Raw genomic sequence first — 19498 nt, forward strand, 5'->3', positions numbered from 1 at the left:
ATTAAAGGTTGTACAGTGGAGTGAATGTATTTCTTCCTGCTCCAAGAAGTAGAGGTGTATTTCAACTCAGGCTTCTGCCACTTATTTTAATTCTGATATGAATTCAATCTTTTTTTTTCCAGTTCTGGGTTTCATTTGAAAAGAAGTGTGTACTTTGTCATCATGAAGAGATCTGACCTTCATAAAGTGTAAACAATTGTGTGGCTCTCGCTTATATCAGTCAAATTTCTACTCTGGAATTCCTGCACACCAAATTCCTACACACCAAAGCCTAGACACAAGAAAAATGCAAAAGGCAGCATCAACTATATTGCGAGCTGATCATTTCAAGATAATACACTGTGCTGGAAATCACAGATAATACCATGACTTACCTTCCAAAGTGATACTTAAGAATGCTCACATTAATCTGTAATGAAGAAATAATTGAGCTTAAGCAGAAGTGTTTACATCTGAGGGGAATTTTTTCCTTTGTTGCCATCTTCCATCATTTTGCTACTATCTGATTTCACATGAGTCACTTTATCTTAATGGAATGAAATCCAAGAAGGAATATGCCTAATCTCAGTTAAAGTCTGCAAGATCCAGAGAGAGATTTCATATTTATTTTTAAAGCATTCATACAGGAGCAGAAATAACAGTTTGGAAAATTAAACCAAACCTCTCTGTCATTCATCCTCTTCAGTGGAGCAAGGGGAGAAGGGTGAAAAAAAACCACATGGGGCAAGAAAAGAACAGAGAGATCCCTCACCACTTACTACCATGGGTAAAATAGGCTTGACTTTGGAGAAATGTATTTACTATATTGCAAATTAATAACAGAGTAGGACAGTTATACATAAGAACAAAAGTAAAATCATCTTCTTTTCATCCCTTTTATTTTCTCAAGCTGAAATTCACTTATTATCCTTTTTCCCTGCCCCTCATGAAGGCATGCAGTCCTTCATGAACAGGCTGCTCCAGTGTAAGACCCTCTTGCCAGAAAATCTACTTTTGCATGAGCTCCTCTCCACAGGTTGCAAGGTCCTGTCCAGAGCTGACTTCTTTTGGAGCTCTTCATGAACCACAGCTCCCTTTGTGGGATCTCCATCTGCTCTGGTGTGGAGTTGTCCATGGGCTCGTGGGAGTGAGGAATCTCTGCTCTGGAGCCTGGTGCACCTCCTCCCTCCTTTTATTCCTCCAACCTTGGTGTTTGCAGAGTTTTCTCTCTCTCAGAGGTGTTGCTCAGTGATTTTTACATTTTCTTAAATAGGTTATCACGGAGGTGCCACTAAAGTTGTTGATGGGCTCAGCTTTGGGCAGTGGCAGGTCTGACAAGGAGCCTGCTGTGTTGGCTCTGTCAGACATGGGAGTAGCTCCTGGTGTCCTGCCAGAGGCCAACCCTACAACACACCCTGGCTACCTAGAGCTTGCATCATAAAACTGGCATGTGGTCTCACTTCCCTCTTCACTTTACTAATCTATCAATTTAAATAGAGAAGGGCTTTCAAATATGACATATTTTATTACTAGCAACAATTAAACAGATGAAATCAATAATTCTTGTCAACCACAGAACCAAACCTGTTTGGAAGAGTTGCCTAAGTTTCAGCCTCAATTAGATCTGTTACTCTGTCCTATGAATTCTATTCCTGGATTTCTATTCTTAGCTTTCTATTTCTGTATGAACTTGAACAATTCACTTGTCTTCTCTCTGCTTAGTACTTGACAGAAGTTCTTCTGAGGTTAAAATCATTATTTAATACATGCTAAGATCTCTAAGTGGAAGGTCACTGCACAAGAATTACAATAATTATTTTTCACCATGAATTTAAACATGTTTGCATTTTGAAATGAAATGGAATTAATTAATATTAAACAATACCATGCATATAAATATTACGTTATGCATGATTAAGAGAAAATTATCTTAGTGTGCTTAGCTGGTGGAGTAAAATTTGATGATGCATTTCAATTAAATATATAGATACACACACATTCTGGCACCTGTTTCACTGTTAAAGGAGAAGCTGCTGCTTGAGCATCCTCACACTATTCAAGGAGTCACACACACATCACCTGACACTTTAACTGCTAAGACCAGAGTCCCTTCACAGCAGGAGGCTCCAGGGAGCCAACTCCTTGCTCACATGCATACCACTCATGGACATGCTTCCTCCTTCTTTGGGCTTGACCTTAGGTTTCCCATAACAGAGTCTCAGGTAATGGATTTATAAATATAAATAATTCAATAGAGTGCAACAGCAGCAGATCATCTCAAACTGGGTGCCTTCAGAGAGGGACACAGGACAAAGAAATCCCCAGGTAATTATGCCCTTATGAATTCTGCACCCACCCCTCATGCAGTCTTCCCACGCCTTCCATGCTTTTCTTGTTCTAATAGTGATTTGAGACTAACTTCTTGGATTCTTTCAATTTGTCTGTGCAGGCAGTTTGTCCAGTATTACCATCTCATGGAGTTAGAGCTTCTGCTGGCAGTTCTAATGTCTTGGTTGCATCACTGCTGCACCTGCTCTCTGCTAGAACAGGGGAAACTAAAAGAGCCATGGATCTGGGCTAAACACTACTTATCCACATCCTAACCATCAGTGTGTTTCAATGTTTTTCTCATACTAAAGACAAAGTAAATCACTGTACTATATTCCTATATTCTATTATTCCTATAGTCTATTCCAGTCAAAATCATACCTAGGTGTAAGTTCACAGCTTGCAGTCCAAGGCTTCACCAAACCAAGTTACTCATGCTGAGGCAGACAGAATACTAAACATACAGTATTTTAATTGTGTAATTAATTCTATATAACATTTATTTAAGCTAAACAACTAATATCTCTCAATGTTCACTTGCTGATCATTGCACATTCCTCTTATTCACTTCTCAATTAGTACATTGCAGAAAACGGACAGATATCAACTGGCTTCAACAGAAATGGCTTTTTGTTGTTTTTCTACCTCATGTTTGTGGCATGCAGACCTACAGCATGTCATGGAATTTGCAGAGTTAGAAGGCTGGAACTCTCTGTCTACCTTCTCGGGTAGAGCAGGAACAGGAAAGATGTGATATAAAATCTTATATACCTTGATTATACCTTATAGATGTTACACCATTTGCCTTTTCTCAAAACCAAACCAACAACAAATCAAAACAAACAATCCAAAACAACAGAGAAACAAAACAAAACAAAACACATGAACCATAATATTGTCTACTTTGAATAACAAATTTTCTGAACAAACTGTCATTGTGCTGGTGAGAATTGCAAGAAAGCAATTTTTTGCATAAACACACTCAAGCAATGCTTATGAAGCACTTTGCATTTCAAAAGAGGAGTTAAGACCAAAGAGGCACAAGATAGCTCCCATTTTCTGGAATAACTTTGCAAATACTATGTTTGAAAAAGAATATTTCAGATTTACTACTTTTCACAGATCTGAGGGGGTTTTGTTTATTTGTCATTAATCCACTTTTACTCAGCCTTTACTTCTTAGAGATATGCTTCCTATTTTCTTGACTTCCCATTTTTTTTGTTTACATATTTTATCATTCTCCTATTGATAACAGAGCTGTTGCAAACTTAGTCACTGTCTTCAATGGACTTCTAGTCTGAAGATCATTGACCTCAGCGATCACATCAGAGCCTGAAACAGTTGCTCAGTTTTCTCATGCCTTTGAGAGTACAAAGATCTCCTACAAAATGCTGGATTTTGTTAGCAGAATGAAGAGATACACACCAAAGCCACATTCCCTGTGGTATTATACAGTTGATCATCTGGTTGCTGCTCTGCCCCAAATTTAGATTTAGACTGGTGATATTAGAGTTTGAAAAAATATATTATCAGAAAATGTATCCCCAAAGAGAGATATTTATATACAGGAGATTCCTACTATAAATTCTTTCTTGAGCTTGTATTGATTGCTGTTGGAAGTAAAAAATTGGCTGGATTTACCTTCTTACTGTATCATCTGATGGAAAACTATCTTTACCTGCACGGATGCTAAAGGGAATGAACAGGCAGATGACAGGCAGGAAGACAGTCATTGCACTCAAAATGCAGATAGAAGACAAACTCTATTGATGACAATACTGTAAGACAGTTGTTTACAAAAAGGAGAAAAATGAAAGTATGATTTTAAAAGGGTAATTCAAATGTGTGAGGACAGCTTACAATTACTCAAAAAAAACCTGATCAGGCATCATTAAAATTTATCAGCTTTTGAAAAAAATCCTTTGCTAATGAAGCTGTTGTTTAGGAACTTATTTTTTTATTACAAAGACTGTGGTAACTGTGGAGAAAACTGACCAGATTAAATCTTAACTTCACTTAGGATCTGGTCCTCTTCTGGGCCAGGATTTCAGCTGTGGTGCCCTTTACTTGGAAGTCTTTCATTCATGTACTAATCAGCTACTTCACCAGTGAGACCTAGTGTAAGTTGTATCTGTCCACTTCATTAAAGAAAAAAATCTAATGGTTTAATACTACCAGCAAAATTGTACAAGTCATCTTTTCTTTATCTATGGTATTCATGTGTCAATAAAATATTTTACTAACTTAGAATAAAAACAGGCGTTTTATGTACCCTGGATTGACAGGCAAAAAGCCAAAGTAATATATCATCATCCCAACTTTCTTACTGAATAAATAATGCATTGAAAAATAATTTTATATTAATTTAATTTAAAAGTCAATCTTCAATATTTCATTTGCAGTGATCAGTCTTTTCTACTAGTCCATTATGTTGGGGAGGTTCTAAGGCAATACTATCATGTGCAGATTTCAGTACCCTGAAACCAGAACAGAAGCAGCTTGTTCAATACTAAGAAGACTGTAACCCTGTGGAAAGACTAATGAAGGTGACATTTGTTTCCATGTCTAGTGAAGGTGATTTTTTTTTTCAGGTACAGGGAGCAGCTATTGAAAAGAAACAATGACTCCAGGAAATAAATATGTAAAACTTGCAGTCATCCAATCACTTACATGGCTCTAACTTCCAATACAGCAGCAGGATGACAGGTGTATATATTCGAGTTTCCTTCCTGAAGCAGTCCTCTGCCAAAATCTTTCTTTCCCAAATGTTAGTCTACACTTTTTTTTCTACTTTAAAAAAGTATAATTTTGGGAAGGGTTGCTGATTACATTTCGTGTAATTAGCTGTGTCATAAATATATTTATTAGAAAAGGAGAAATAGAAAATATTACATTAGTCTGGAGTCTTCAGTAGTTTGTAATTTGTGCTTATAATGTGTGATGTAAAATGGTTAGGGTTTTTAACCTCTCTTATAAGCATGGTTTTGAATTTTTGCAAGTGGATTAATCTATCTACATGACAAAGTGCTCAAGCATGTAAACACCTGTGACCTGAGCTGAATTAATCTACTGTGATTCAATACCAGAACTCAAGTGCAACTAATAAAGATTGATGGCAAAATGAAAGTTTCTGATCCACCTAATGAGCTTATTGGTGCATTTAGAACTATTCACATGGCAAATCTTTTAACGTTTACATTGGGATATTTCTATTTGCAAACAGCAACTCTGATGTTTACATTTTCAATTAAAAATGTTTTAGATATATCGGTTTTGTTCTGCAACTTCTGTTATTTGTTTGAAATGGTCTGATAGTTTTTCATGATGATTTTATTTTCTTTTTCCTAAAATGTTTGGTTTATTTAAAAAGGAGATGATAAGGGTAAAGCATATGTTTAATGACATAATTATTGGAAAAAAAAATTGTTCCACTAACTTTATGTGAATCATTTTAGTTGGTATTAATTACAGAGAAATTGAGATGCACACTTTTTATGTTTAACTAAAGAACAGAGCAGGAGTTGCATGCCTATTGCTTTCTTAAGTGTGATTGGAACTGAATTTGCTCAATTGCAGCAGAAATATTCCTGCATATTCTGAACCGCCAGATGTGGTAAAAATCTCTATCAAAGTGATGTGTGATAAAATGTCATGTATCTGGCAAAACCCACTTTTTTTTTTTTTTTTTTTTTTTTTTTTTCCTGAGCTGCTAATCACACAAGCATTTGGAGTGAAAAGTTTTTTAGCAAACCATTACTTCCAGGAGGACAGATGGAGGAGGAGGAACCACTTATGGAAATGATTGAAGATGGTAGGACTCTGAGGAAAAAGAAGTTGCATGGGGGAGAAGACATTTCAGGAGCCAGAAGTTAACATAAAGCAGTACAATAGGGATCAAAGCTCTGATTCCTGAAGCAGTAGCTGCCAACGTGCACATGTGCAACCTCCTGTTAAAGTCAATGGAGATAAGACAAGCAGTAGACCTTAATTCAGCTTACCACACGTACAGATTTAATTCCTGTTTTTAAAGGCAGGCAGCAGACAGTATTTCAGGTTTCCATCTGCACAGGGGTGGGTGCTGTGACTTTGGAAACTGGGGACAGCTGGGTCAAGCCTTTCAGGCTGGAAGCTGAAGGCCAGGCAGGTAAGGAAACCTGGGCACCTAAGCTGATCTGTATCTGTCCAATCCAAACCAATTTTTTCGTCCTGTTCCTTCTACACATTTAGGGCACAATGAACATTTAAAAGTTGTCCTTTTATGACAAAAAAGTCTGTGAAGTGGGGGACCTTATATAAGTGTAGTGCCCTTGTGAGTTGAACCTGGCTAGATGCCAGGTGTCCACCAGAGCTGCTCCATCACTTCCCTCCCCAGCTGGGCAGAGGAGAAAATAATATAACAAAACACTAGTCCTTTTCATTGCAGATTCAGCAACAGTATATGCAAAGCTGAGTATATTCTGTAGTTCTCAAAGCTGACAGAATTTAGAATATTATATTTTGTTTTGTTTTGCTTTTTCTGAGAAACTTGATCAGTGTTTCTTCTGTTTTGTTCGTGAATCACAGATCATTTTAGTATATACAGTTGCATATTTTGATCTTATGTGCCCAGATTATGATATAGATGTGAAAATAACTTGTGTGTATTGGTGCATTAGCTCAGTTGGTTAGTGCAGAGTGTTAATAATGCTAAGGTTGAGGGTTTGATCCACATATAAGCCATCCACTGAAGCGTTGGACTTGATCCATGTGAGTCCCTTCCAACTCATAATATTCTGTGATTCTGTGAAATTCCAAAGTCTTAGTCTCATCTCTTTCCTATATTTTTCCTGAGACTTAAACCTTGGAGGTTTCTCTTCCCCTTTATCCCACTGCTTTAAGAAATCTGTTCAGCATTTTACCTTATAGAATGAGAGTGAAGAGCCACGAGCCTGCAGCAATCAGCAGTGTGATTGCAGCCATGGTAAGCTAGATCAAAAATAGCTCAGGCACTAAGTACGGATTATATGGGCTAACCCCAAACCCAACTGCATTGGGGTTTTGCAGCCTGTAGGGACGGTGTGGCTCATGCAGGTGACCACAGCTGCCATGTGGAATGACCAAAGGTGGCTTGAGAGCTTGTACAGACATACAAAGATAACACAGACCAAAAGCTCTGCATGCCCCTTGGTTGGTTCTCTAATGCAGTGATGTGGAAACAGCAACAGGTCCTACATCAAAGACATTGATGCTGCTACTTCTTTCTACTGCTTTAGCTGAGAGGAGAACTTTTAAGAAAATATACTGTAATGTACGTGGTGTAGCTTGTCTGTTTACCTCACTCCTTTGTCTCAATAGATATTTGCATATAAATTGCTTGAAGAATATATTAACAACCAAGGATGGTGGAAAAAGAAATTTGAATGAATTGTAAATCCACCAGAGGTTTTTTTCCCAGACTTAGAAATTTATATATAAAATTAAATCTCTTCACAAAATGCAGTTCCTTAAAGTTGCCACTACTCCTGCATTGGAAAATTATATCGCTGTTGTAGAAATAAAATGCCACTGAAAGCAGTATAATTAATTAAACAGGGAAAAGTTCTTCTCATTCTGACTTGGTAGTTCAGTATTTATAAATGTAGTAGTCATTGAAGGGTAAAGAAGATTGCTGCCATATTGATTCAGTTAAAAAAAAAAAAATGAGTGGAAAAGCTGCGTGCAATAGCAAAATGTTGAGAAAAAAAGAAAAAAAAAACCTGGGTTCAGAGAGAATCTGAGGAGGAATCTAAACTGAGGTAGCATAGTCTGAGTGAAATACAATCCTGTCGAGGCAAAATATACAGAGGAAAAGCAGAGCTGTGCATGATCATGTATAATGACACACTTTTTCAAACAACTACTTCCAAACTTTTTCAGTTTTTTATGTATACCAGCAAAAATCAGATTTGTTAAAAGAGATGTTAGAAGACTTAATTAGAGTGAGATAGAGATAAACAATTCCACATAATTTCCATAGTCAGGCAATCAGTGAAGAAAGCAAAAGAAGAGATACATAGATAAACAGCAAATTAAAAAAAAAAATCATGATTTGCAAAAACAAGGTAGAAATACGAGGACATGTTTTATGAAGTGTTGATTTTTGTTTCATGTGCTACATGAAAGAATTGATAATTTTTTTCAATGACCAGTCTTAAAAATATATATCATATATATAAAATATATTGATAATAGATGCTTGTCATTTATTTGCAATAGATACTGCAATATATGTCCGTCTATATGAAAATAAATAAATTCTAAATTTCTTTGCTGCTTGTCTTTTTGCAGTTTTGGAATGCATCTGAAATTACATAGTTTGGTACTAGTCCATTGAAAGACCTGAACCCTTTTCTTTACATGAAATCCAAGAATCTCCACTAATTATACATGTCCAAGTGCCTAAATTTCGAATAGAAAACACCTCTTGTAATTGTAAAACGCTGAATGAAAAGTGAGAATACTGAGTGTGTTCTAGTTAATTAGAAAAAAACAACGATATGTTCCCTGAATAATTAAGAGTTTTGTTAGCCAGCATTAATCTGAGGTTAATGGCTGACTTGGACTAGACTACTAAAGAAAAAAAAGTTAAAAAAAACCCAAACAAACAAGAAAAAAAAACCCCAAACTACTAAACAAAGCCTCCCCAAAAATATATGAAATGCATTGTGACAAGCTAGATTTATCTACTATTTTCTTTTGCCTATTTTTTGAAAGATACTGAAGATCACCTGGAAAGCGTAAAAGTGTTTACACACTGTAGTGGGAACTGCAGGACACTGTTTGGTAACAAAAAATTTTGGTTATATTTTGTATGTTTAGAGTTGTACTTGTCATACACCAAAATTCATTTTGTAATCTGAAATCCCTAAGCAATAAGATCTCCAATCAGTTTTTTTCAAGGCCTGGTTGTATTTGCCTGACCATTTTTATAAATAAACTGGGAAAATCCCAGTACCTGTAGCAATATAAAGAATCATGCCCTAGTAAGGAATGCTCCCCAATATCTAATGGATAGGAAGAAAACACACGCCTCACTCTACCTCTTCTCTTCCAGAAGGCTGAGGAGGGACTTTTTATGAGGGCAGTAACAGGACAAGAGGAAATGGCTTTAAACTGAAAGAGGCTAATTTTAGATTAGCTATTAGAAAGAAATTCTTTACTATGAGGGTGGTGAGACACTGGCACAGGCTATCCAAAGAAGCTGTGGATGTTCCATCCCTGGAAATGTTCAAGGCCAGGTTGGATGGAAGTCTGAGCAACCTGGTCTAGTGGGAGATGTCCCTGCCCATGGCAGGGGTGCTTGGAAACAGATGTTCTTTAAGGTCCCTTCCAACCCAAACCAATCTATTATTTTGTGATTCGCTCCCTGGTCAGTACATTAGTGTCATCAAGGAAAGTAGGCACAAATTATTTTTGATCGGGGGCTTCTGTTGTAGAATATAATTTTTGATAATCTGATTATTGCAGGTATTAGCAGACTATATAAAAAATATAATCCTATTTTACTACAGAATTAAACAGACAAGATTCAGACATGATTGAGATGGCAAGCATACACACGCATTTATGAAAGTTTGAAAAATTACAGAGTAAGTGTGTATGTGTTGGGTAGATCGGACAAAGAAAATTTTGAGAAGGCAGCATTAAGCATGTTGAGATGTCTGTGAAGAGCAATAAATCAAAATATATCAAAATTCCCTTTAGAGGTTGAGGATTTATGTTATACTTTCTATCATTGTATCAAATAAGAATATGATAGTTCTGCTACTTAGATTCATTGTTCCTATTTGGCATGACAGTCAAAGAGAAAATGAGGGGGAAAAGGAAATACATAAGACATAGAAGGACATAGATGTTTAAGTTTATATCTTCAGACTATCAGGGCCCTGACAACAGGCTGGCAACATATTTTTCTTTTATACTTTGGTTCCTCCTTCATTTTCCTCAGTCTGAGATATTCTGGGCTTGTTTCTTGTTATAGAGAGACAGAATCCATCTATTCCTGTGTTGTTGATTAAACGGTCAGACTTTTTTTTTTTTTTTTGCTAGTGAAGAAGAAGCAGAAGAACAGAAAAGAATTCACAAGTGGAGCAAGGGCAAAGTAGATCCCTCAGGACTCTCAGCAGGACATCAATTAGTTCAAAACTACTCTGTGCTGCCCATTTTTAGTCCTGTTAGAGCATCAAACTGGTGGTCATGGAGATCTTTACATCATAAAGATAGAATCTGCAGAGAAATGCAGAAGCCTAATAATCTCCCTCTTTCAGAAGTATTTCCCAAAATTTTCTCCATGCTCTGACCACATCCAACTGCCCTTTTTTCGACTTGTTTAAGAGATAATGGATGAGACACGAGCCCCAAACTTCTATTATAGTTGTAAGTCTTTTGTGCCAGTTAATGAAGTCAGTTACTTTTCTTTTGCATCTTCTCTACATCACTGTGTTGTTGCATTGTTGTCACAGTGAACATTTTATATGACAAAATTCATAAGCTTTTGTTTAGCTTCTTCCTCTGTCCATGTCAAAATATTTTTTTGGCATAGGCTGTTAGCCTCCCTTAATAAAAGGCATTTATGTATTCTGTACAAGAATAATTCTCTGGCCCTGAGACTTACTCTTCATGTACCTTGCCAGCAGGAAGGAAAAGACTTTTTGTGCTGACATGCTGCATGATCTCTTACATAATGAAAATGCAGCAAACGTGCTCGAATTGAAAGGAAATGAAGAATGACAATAGGGGTCCTGTTATGTAAAATCCTCTTAGCTTTTGAAATGTCACTTTCAGTTGTCACGATGAAAGTCTGAATAAAGGAGGCAAACAAAAGACCTCTAATGAGGGCATACAGAAAGTGTTGCACATTGGGAGTGGGTTTCTGCAGTGTTGATGCCAAGGTCCAATATTAGGAGGGCAGTTGTATTACTGGGAGATGCTGTCCTTCAGATAAGATATTAAAATGATTTCCCATCTACTTATTTTTAAAATCATTTCGAGATGATAAAGATCTCATGATACTGTCTTGAGGGACATGTTGGTAGTGGTGTTAGAGAGGATAGAGAATAGGGAATAACTTTGCTTCCAGCTGGAAAAATCATCCTTTGTTAAATATATCATTACAAATTAATTGGCAGTGTAACAAACATTCATGACTATACAGCATGCAAGACATTATACAGAAGAGACTGGTGACCGTTCTGATCTGGGTAATAGAATGCACTAAAGCTGTTTAATTGTGAAGTTACCCATGAAAGTGAAAACAAACAGACAGAACTAGAAGTAGGATACTTTCCATAAAAAATATTTTTAATTCATTATTAAAAATTAATTTTAATGTATTCTGTTGGAGCTCAAGCAAGAATTGCAATTTAGTAGTAATTCTCTTTCTGATAAAGTTAACATCTTCACTTTTAGCTTACTGCTTCCAAGAAACCATAAAGTTAAAGAAAAGGTGTATTAAGCATGTCCAGAGAAGAGAAAGTTGCTTGTTCAACTGTAATATTTTATAAATTTTGATGATTAAAGCTAGGTTTTTAATCTTTGGTTTTGCATATTTGAGGTGAATCTTAGCAATCCTGCTATTATATATATGTGTGCTGCTTGGATACAGTATGACCATACACTTATACACTGTACAGTGAAAACAGTGAAAATTTAATTTTACAATTGACTAAGTATTTAAAAAAAAAAAGTGTTTTAAATTGTTTTCTATTATAATTTCAGGTTATTAAGTGCACTTACTACATTTTGGTTAGTGTTCACAGTTAAGTTAGTTAAGGTAAACACTTGAAGCAGATCTCCCACTAAACCCTAGCAAAACTGAATCAATATTTGTGAAAATGTATCAAATGAATGAAAGGGTTGATTCTGTCTTTAAATAGATTCTGAAATACTCAAAGTGATAATTACCAGCATATACATACAATTATAATCAAAAAAACAGAAGAAGTACAATTCTTCTGTACATGCACTAGCAGAATCTCTATTCAAAATGTCACTGTGAACCATGAAATATAAATAGCAGCTGAAATGTCAATCTATCCAAATACATGATCATGAAAGATTAGATTTGTAGGATCATGGAATATCCTGAGCTGGAAAGGACACAAGAGTTATCAAGTCCAATTCAAAATTCAACACAGGATATCTAAAAGTTAAATCATGTGTCTAAGGTTGTTGTCCAAATGCTTCTTGAACAGTGAGAGGGGCGATGGCCCCAGGGGCAATGACTACTTACCTGGGAGCTGTTTTTGATTGTTTATGCTTTCAGTGAAGAACTTTTTCTTAACGTCCTAATGAACTCTTCCTGACACAGTTTTCAGCCTTCCCCTTGCAGCCTATCACTAAGCACCACAAAGAACAGCACTTCCCACTGCACTCTATCAGCATCTTGATGTGATAGACAGCACAGAGGTGACCTCTCAGGCCCCTCTCCTCTGAGCTGAACAAACCTGTGTCCTCAGCCACCCCTCATAAGTCATGCCCTTGAGTAATTCCATCATCTTTGTTGCTCTTTTTAGGAGAGAACTATAACATAAAGTTTGTGAACTGAGAATTCAGGGTTTATGTGGGTTTTTTTCCTTAGGAATATTTATTTTCTTACACAATCTATCTCAGAACTCATCTTGAACAACTTAAGATAACACTTACTTAGATATGTACATATCAGCTCCCGAATCATTCACCTGTATTCTTTTTTCCTGATCAGTGAATAGGAGATGGCACTTTGAGGCAAAATTAATCTCACCAGAATTAATCTGAACTTCTGGTTCATGTTTTTTGTTTTTATCACTAGAAATACTTTTTTCTCTCTTCACTGATTAAAAAGAATATTCATTGTTTAGAAAAGGTGTGAATGTCTGTCCTATAGACATATATAGGAAGATAAATACCATCCTAATATTATGCTCCAAGCCTATAATTTAATCTCCATAAGATCATAAATACCAGTACCAAGGCAACTAAATATGAGTCCAAATTAATTGTGAATCTACCAGCTCAGCATTGTTGAGAAAATGAAGAGCATCACTAATAGGACAGAGAAGGACTTTATTCCCTTGCTATCCAGAAACATTTTAGTTCTGTTAATTACACAACTAGACTATTTTTGCAATTGATTGACTTCATAGAAGCTTCATGAGTTGAATGTCTAGCATGAACTTTTACAGTAAATCAAAAGTTAATTTAGCTAAATTAAATTGCAGGAATCACAGAATCTCATCCAGCAACTCCTGCATCTGGTTTGTGATTTATTTGAACCCTACACCTCTTGGAAACCCCATCCATATAATTTGCAAAATAGAGACATTTTCTTTTCACCAAATCACATTTCATTTTCAATTATGGTAGTGAAATATGCACCTAAATTCTCTTTTTAATATGTACAGGAAATTAAAAAAAAAGATTATGGCGCCAGACTCCACTCAATGCTACGCAATCTGTAGATGAGAAGAAAAAGCTATAAGCCGTGGAAATTTTCAGTTGGATATGAGAAGAAAAATTGTGGAGTAAATGGGTAGGGGCTGGAACAGGATGCTTAACAAGCCTGTAAGACCTTCACCCTCAGGGACTTTCAAATTTGAGTGTTTAAGGCCTTGCTCAAAGTGATCTTAATTTAAAGTTAGTACTGCTCTGAGCAGAAGAGCAGTCTGGGTAACCTCTAGAGGTCCCTTCCAATCTAAATGATCACATGTATCTATAATTTTAAGAGGTGATTCTTGTTTGTCTTCTGAATTCGCTGTTTTCCAGTCACTGGTCATTTTAATGTGTCAGATTTTTTTTTCCCCCACATACGAACTTGTAGACAACAACTTCATAATCTTATCTTGGGTGTATTATGCTAGTTTCCCAAATCTTGACCTTCTCCTGTAATTTTTCTCTATAATATTTTTTACATATCTATATCCCTTTAAAAGACAATCACCAAAAAAATGCATACAGGCATGGCAGCAAAAGTCTCTCAAGTGCTGTGCACAAATACAGCCTCTTCTATTTAATATTTTTCTAGTCATGCATTTAAAAACATGTTCGCCTAATTAACTGTAGTGTTGCTCAGGGAGCTCATACTCACTTAATTATTATTTCCTCTAAATCCATCAGTTTTGCTGAACACCAGGATGCCATTTCTCATCCTGCAAGTGTGAGCTACACACTTTGTTCCTTGCTGCATGCCCTTTCATTTGGCTTTGTCAAACATATGCTGTCCAAAGAAAAGTAATTTCCTTTAGCGATATAATTTAGTTGAGTTGGTCTTTGCCATTATTTCTTGCTCAGTAATTATCCATTATCAGCAAATTTTATCAGATAATTGATGAAGAGGTTGAAAAGCAAGAACTTACATTTCAGTCATCCTATTTTGCATCCTGTTGACACTGATTCTTCATTTGTAATTACTTTCTAAAACATCTTTCATAGCTGATATTTAAGCTTCATTGATTTTACATAGGAGTATATTCACCAGAAGGAAGAAAGACAAGGAAAACTTCTTTATAGAAGTATAACTGCATTATGTCAATCCAGTTATCTGCTGCAGTTATCAACCAAATCTATTGTGCAAAACAATCCCACATTTTTTTGACAAATATTTTACATGAGGCCATGTTGATTACCATTTTAATCTTTACAGACAAAATCCTTTGTCAAAGTGCCATCACTGTCAAAAACTCCAGCTTAATCATATTATTTGCACCCCCCCCCAAATATTGTTAAACCAGGCAATAAGCTTAAAAACAAAAAAATTCCCCACCTCAGTATCTCACAGGGACAGTTATCAAAGTAAATATGGAAACATTATTGTCATAAACGTGACCTTTCCTCACACACTTTTGATAATATGGATATTTTCAAATTATGAATGAGATGAACATTTTTGTATCTCCTAAAATGTAGTAGCTTAATAAACATATATCTATAATGATGATGCTACTTGGGGAGGAGTTTATGTTTTTAATGTTTTTGTCTCTTTTCCATTCATTCATTTATTCAATCATTGGGCATGATAACCAACATACAAAGAGCATAACTTTTTCTATTTTTTTAAAACATGCAGCAACATTGCTTTTATTATGGAAAATACAATTAACAGAGATTATTTAAGTGCCTAAAATATTTGCATAGTAAACTCAAAAATGCTTGAGATCATTATTCATTTCTAGATTACTGAGACAGAAATGAATGATTTCTTGATTCATGAGGATAAGAAGGACAGCCTATCCTTCCCTTGACCTATTAGTATAACATTTCCATACCTGCTAACATGTAAAATAAAAAAGAATATTGCTTCTGTGGGTGCAGGGTCTAGTATTTCTGCCTGGGATTATTTGGATCTGAGTTAAAATCATATTAGTCTAGTGGTACATGTTTGAATCCACTGCAGAGACTATGATTAGGTCACAACCCTCTTTTGGTCATGAAATAAAAAATGCATTTGCATGTGTCCAGCAGCCATTTGACTGTGGTGAAAAGCCTAAACAGTACTCTGAAAATTCCAGAAAAAAGGGGCAGACTCACAATAAAAAGGACAGATATGGCATGAATTTTCAGTTATTTAGGTTTACAATTTTTTTGAGTTCTTTCTTGTCTTAGGTACAAACTTGTTTTTGTTATTTAATATCTGGAGTCACAAACTGCAGATTTTACAAGATTGTCTAAACTCCCTTTATTCTATTTTTTGCGAGCACCTCTGCTAATTAATATTTATATATTGGAATAGAATGTTTATCAAAGATAAATAAGATATAAATGTACCAGTCAGCCTAACAACCAAGGTATGAATAAATTAAAAAAAAAAATAGATATATATTATAATGAATATTTTTATTAGGTTTTCAGCATTTTTAAAGACAGGCCTTAAAAGGTTATGGTGTCAAAAACAAATTAGGTACATAAAACGAAGTATTCTAATTAACTACATATAAATATGAACGTTAATTTACGTCTAATTATTCTATGCCTTTAAATTTTGTGTGGCTTTTAAGAAAGAAAAAAAAAAAGCTAAATTAACAGTGTATAATTTTATTGATGCCTTTTCCATAAAGGGATAATTTGAATGAATTGCTGAGCTGGTGTATTAAGACACAACTAAACTAGAAAGCAGCCAGCTGACATTCTGATAAGTTCATGTAATACTATACATTAAGCTAAAGCAGCTACCAGATATATTATCCCAAAGCCTCTTGAAGCTCTTAACACTGGGTCTACTGGGAATATGCAGCAGAAAATCAGACTAGGTATATTCAGGAATCTACTTGGAATTTCAATTGATATCTTGCTGAAATCTCCCTGATTCTTTATTTTTCTTTTAATTATTAGTTGACCACACCAGTAAATTGGTCTAATCTCACTGGATATATAATATTTAAGCATTCCAGCCAGCATAGTAATCAGCAAAAGGCAGTTGTTAACTAGTTAAACGGGTAAACCTGATGGCCAAGGGACAAATCTGAACACATTGTTAATTTGTTTTATGTGTATTCAGTGCTGCATAAAACATGGTTTTACTCCAGTGTTACTCGTAATCGGGACAGAGTAAAATGGTAATGAAATCCAATGCTTTGTTTCAAATTAGGGAATTTATTGGAGTGACTTCTGCGAATATGACTTATTTTAAACCAGCCAATAACTTAGGATCAGTGTCATGGTCTAATTCCAGTAGGCAGCTGTCCAGAATTTGGCTGGGAGTTAGATTTTTTTCCTGGTAGCTGGTACAGAGCCACGTTTTGGATTCAGTATGGGAATAATGATGATGACACACTGCTGTGCTGGTTGCTGCTGAGCAGTGATTGCCATACACCCAGGACTTTTCAGAACTCTGCCAGTGAGAGGGGGCACAGGAAGCTGGGAAGGGGCGTGGGCAGGACAGCTGATCCAAACAGGCCAGAGTAGTGTTGCACACCACAGAATGTCATGCTCACCTTATAAACTGGGGAAAGGGGGCCAGAAAGCATCGATTGCTGCTGGGCATGGATGGGGCATCAGCTGGCAGGTGGTGAGCTGTATTGTGCATCACTCAGTCTTCTTGTGCTTTACTTTCTTCTCTCTCTCCTTTTTGTTGCAAATATTGTTATTAGCAGTCTTGCTATTATACTATTTCACTTTGTTTTAATTATTAAACTGTTCGTTTCTCAACCCATGTTTTTTAATGTTTTTTTCCTAATTCTGATGCACCTCCCACCAGGGAGGGAAGTGAGTGAGCAGTTGCCTGGTACTTAGTTCCTGGCTGGGGTTAAAACATGACAGCAACTAATCCCTGCACAGACACTTACTTGCTCCCCCATAGCAAGATGGGGGTAGATTTGGAAGGGTATAAATGAGAAAATTTCTGGGTTGAGATCATAAAGACATTAATAATTAAAAAAAACCAAAACAAAACAAAACAAAAAAACTTCAATGAAAAAAGAAAGCAGAGAGGGGAAGGGAAGGAAACTATGGAAAATGAGTGATGCAAAAGAAAATAATTGCTCTGCACCAATCAACAGATGCTGAGCTAGTTCCAGAGCAATGCCAGCCCGACAGTCTCTTCTCCCCAGTTTTATTGCTGAGCATGGTGTCGTACATTATGGGGCATCCCTTGAGTCAGCTGGAGTTGCCTTTCCCAGCTGTGTCTCTCCCAATCCCTTGTGCACCCTCAGCCTCCGTGCTGGTGGGGTGGGGTGAGCAGCAGAAAAGGCTTTGACTCCGTGTAAGCCCTGCTCAGCAGTAATGAAAACATCCCTCTATTATCAACACTATGTTCAGCACAAATCATAGCCCCATATCAGCTACTATGAATATATTTGACTCTGTCCCAGTCAAAACCAGTACAGTCACTAAGTGCTTTAAGAGTAAAATATTATTTAAGTATTCAAATAAGGAAGAGCCATCACACTGAAGGTTTCCAGGAAAGGATCCCATTGAAAATGAGATAAGAAAGAAAAGCTGTACTAAAGTAAGATATTTTTCTTTTTCTGCAGAAAATAAACAAACATGGCTTGCCCAAGCAAGAGAAATTTTACCTTTCAATTTCTGATGTGCACACCAGGTTTGTGCTGCTCTAGTATTAAAATCCACTCAGCAATGCCTTTCTGCAGGAACTACACATTTATAATTAAAAGGAGATTAAGGTAATTTACTACCCTCTTGTCGGCTGCCCACCAATTTTCTTTCAAAAGGAATAGCAGCACACTTCAGGGATCCAAGCACACTAACCACTTGTATGAAATAAGGGCCCAGTAAATAGTATAAGTGAATGTTATCACATCTTTTCATACTAATCAAGTAATTGGATTGATCTGTTTCTTTCTAACAGTGACAAGGAAGCTAAAGCTTTCTGAGATTAGAGTTTCTCTGGGTTTTCTTTTCAATCAAGAACGAGATCTAGATTGCCAATGCCTTTATATTTTCAACAGGCACTTTTCATTTGTTTTTTAAAAATTCAGGGATTCATCTGACCATGTGTAAATCTGTATCTGAGCTGAGAACAAAGCTCCTCATACAGAAAAGAATAAGCATTTTAGCAGGCAGTTCACTACACACAGCAAAGTAATACGGATCATGGCCCAGTATTTTTTTGTCTTCTTTCTTCCATGAATAGTAAAACAGGATGACTAGGTCAAGTGCAGATATCTATACTGTGGTCCTCTAGATCAACATTCATAAGCTGATAGCTCTGTAATGTAATGTAAGGTGCCCTAGCACACCTAAGGCATTTACACAAGGCTCAAAAACATGATACAAGGTCTGTGGGAGATTCATGTTATTCTCTAGTGATGGATGAATGCTGTAGTGGGAAGTACCCTTGACTTTGTATAAAATCCTCAACTGTCTAAGTTAGGTAGTCAAGTTCCACCTTTAGACGTAGTGAATCCCATTCAAGTGACTGAATGTGTCATATTTTGAGCAATTATCTTCTCTCTTCAGTGTTTCATAGCTCCTGTTACTTGTTAAACCACACAGCTGAAAAACACTGATTCAATAACAGCACTATGTAAATACTATGGATTGTATGCTATAACATACTAACAGGATTATTGTTTCAATTTTCAAAAAATATAATTTCCCAATTGGAATAAACTGTTGAGCTTTGAAGTTTATTCACTGTGCATTTGTTCAAAACAGTGTGGCATTGCTACTATTTCTTCATTATGAATGGCATTTGTGTTTTGTGTGACACTGACAGAAACTGTGGGATAAATATTTTACT

Source organism: Sturnus vulgaris, chromosome 2, assembly GCF_052056855.1.
Source record: "Sturnus vulgaris isolate bStuVul1 chromosome 2, bStuVul1.hap1, whole genome shotgun sequence".
NCBI lineage: Eukaryota > Metazoa > Chordata > Aves > Passeriformes > Sturnidae > Sturnus > Sturnus vulgaris.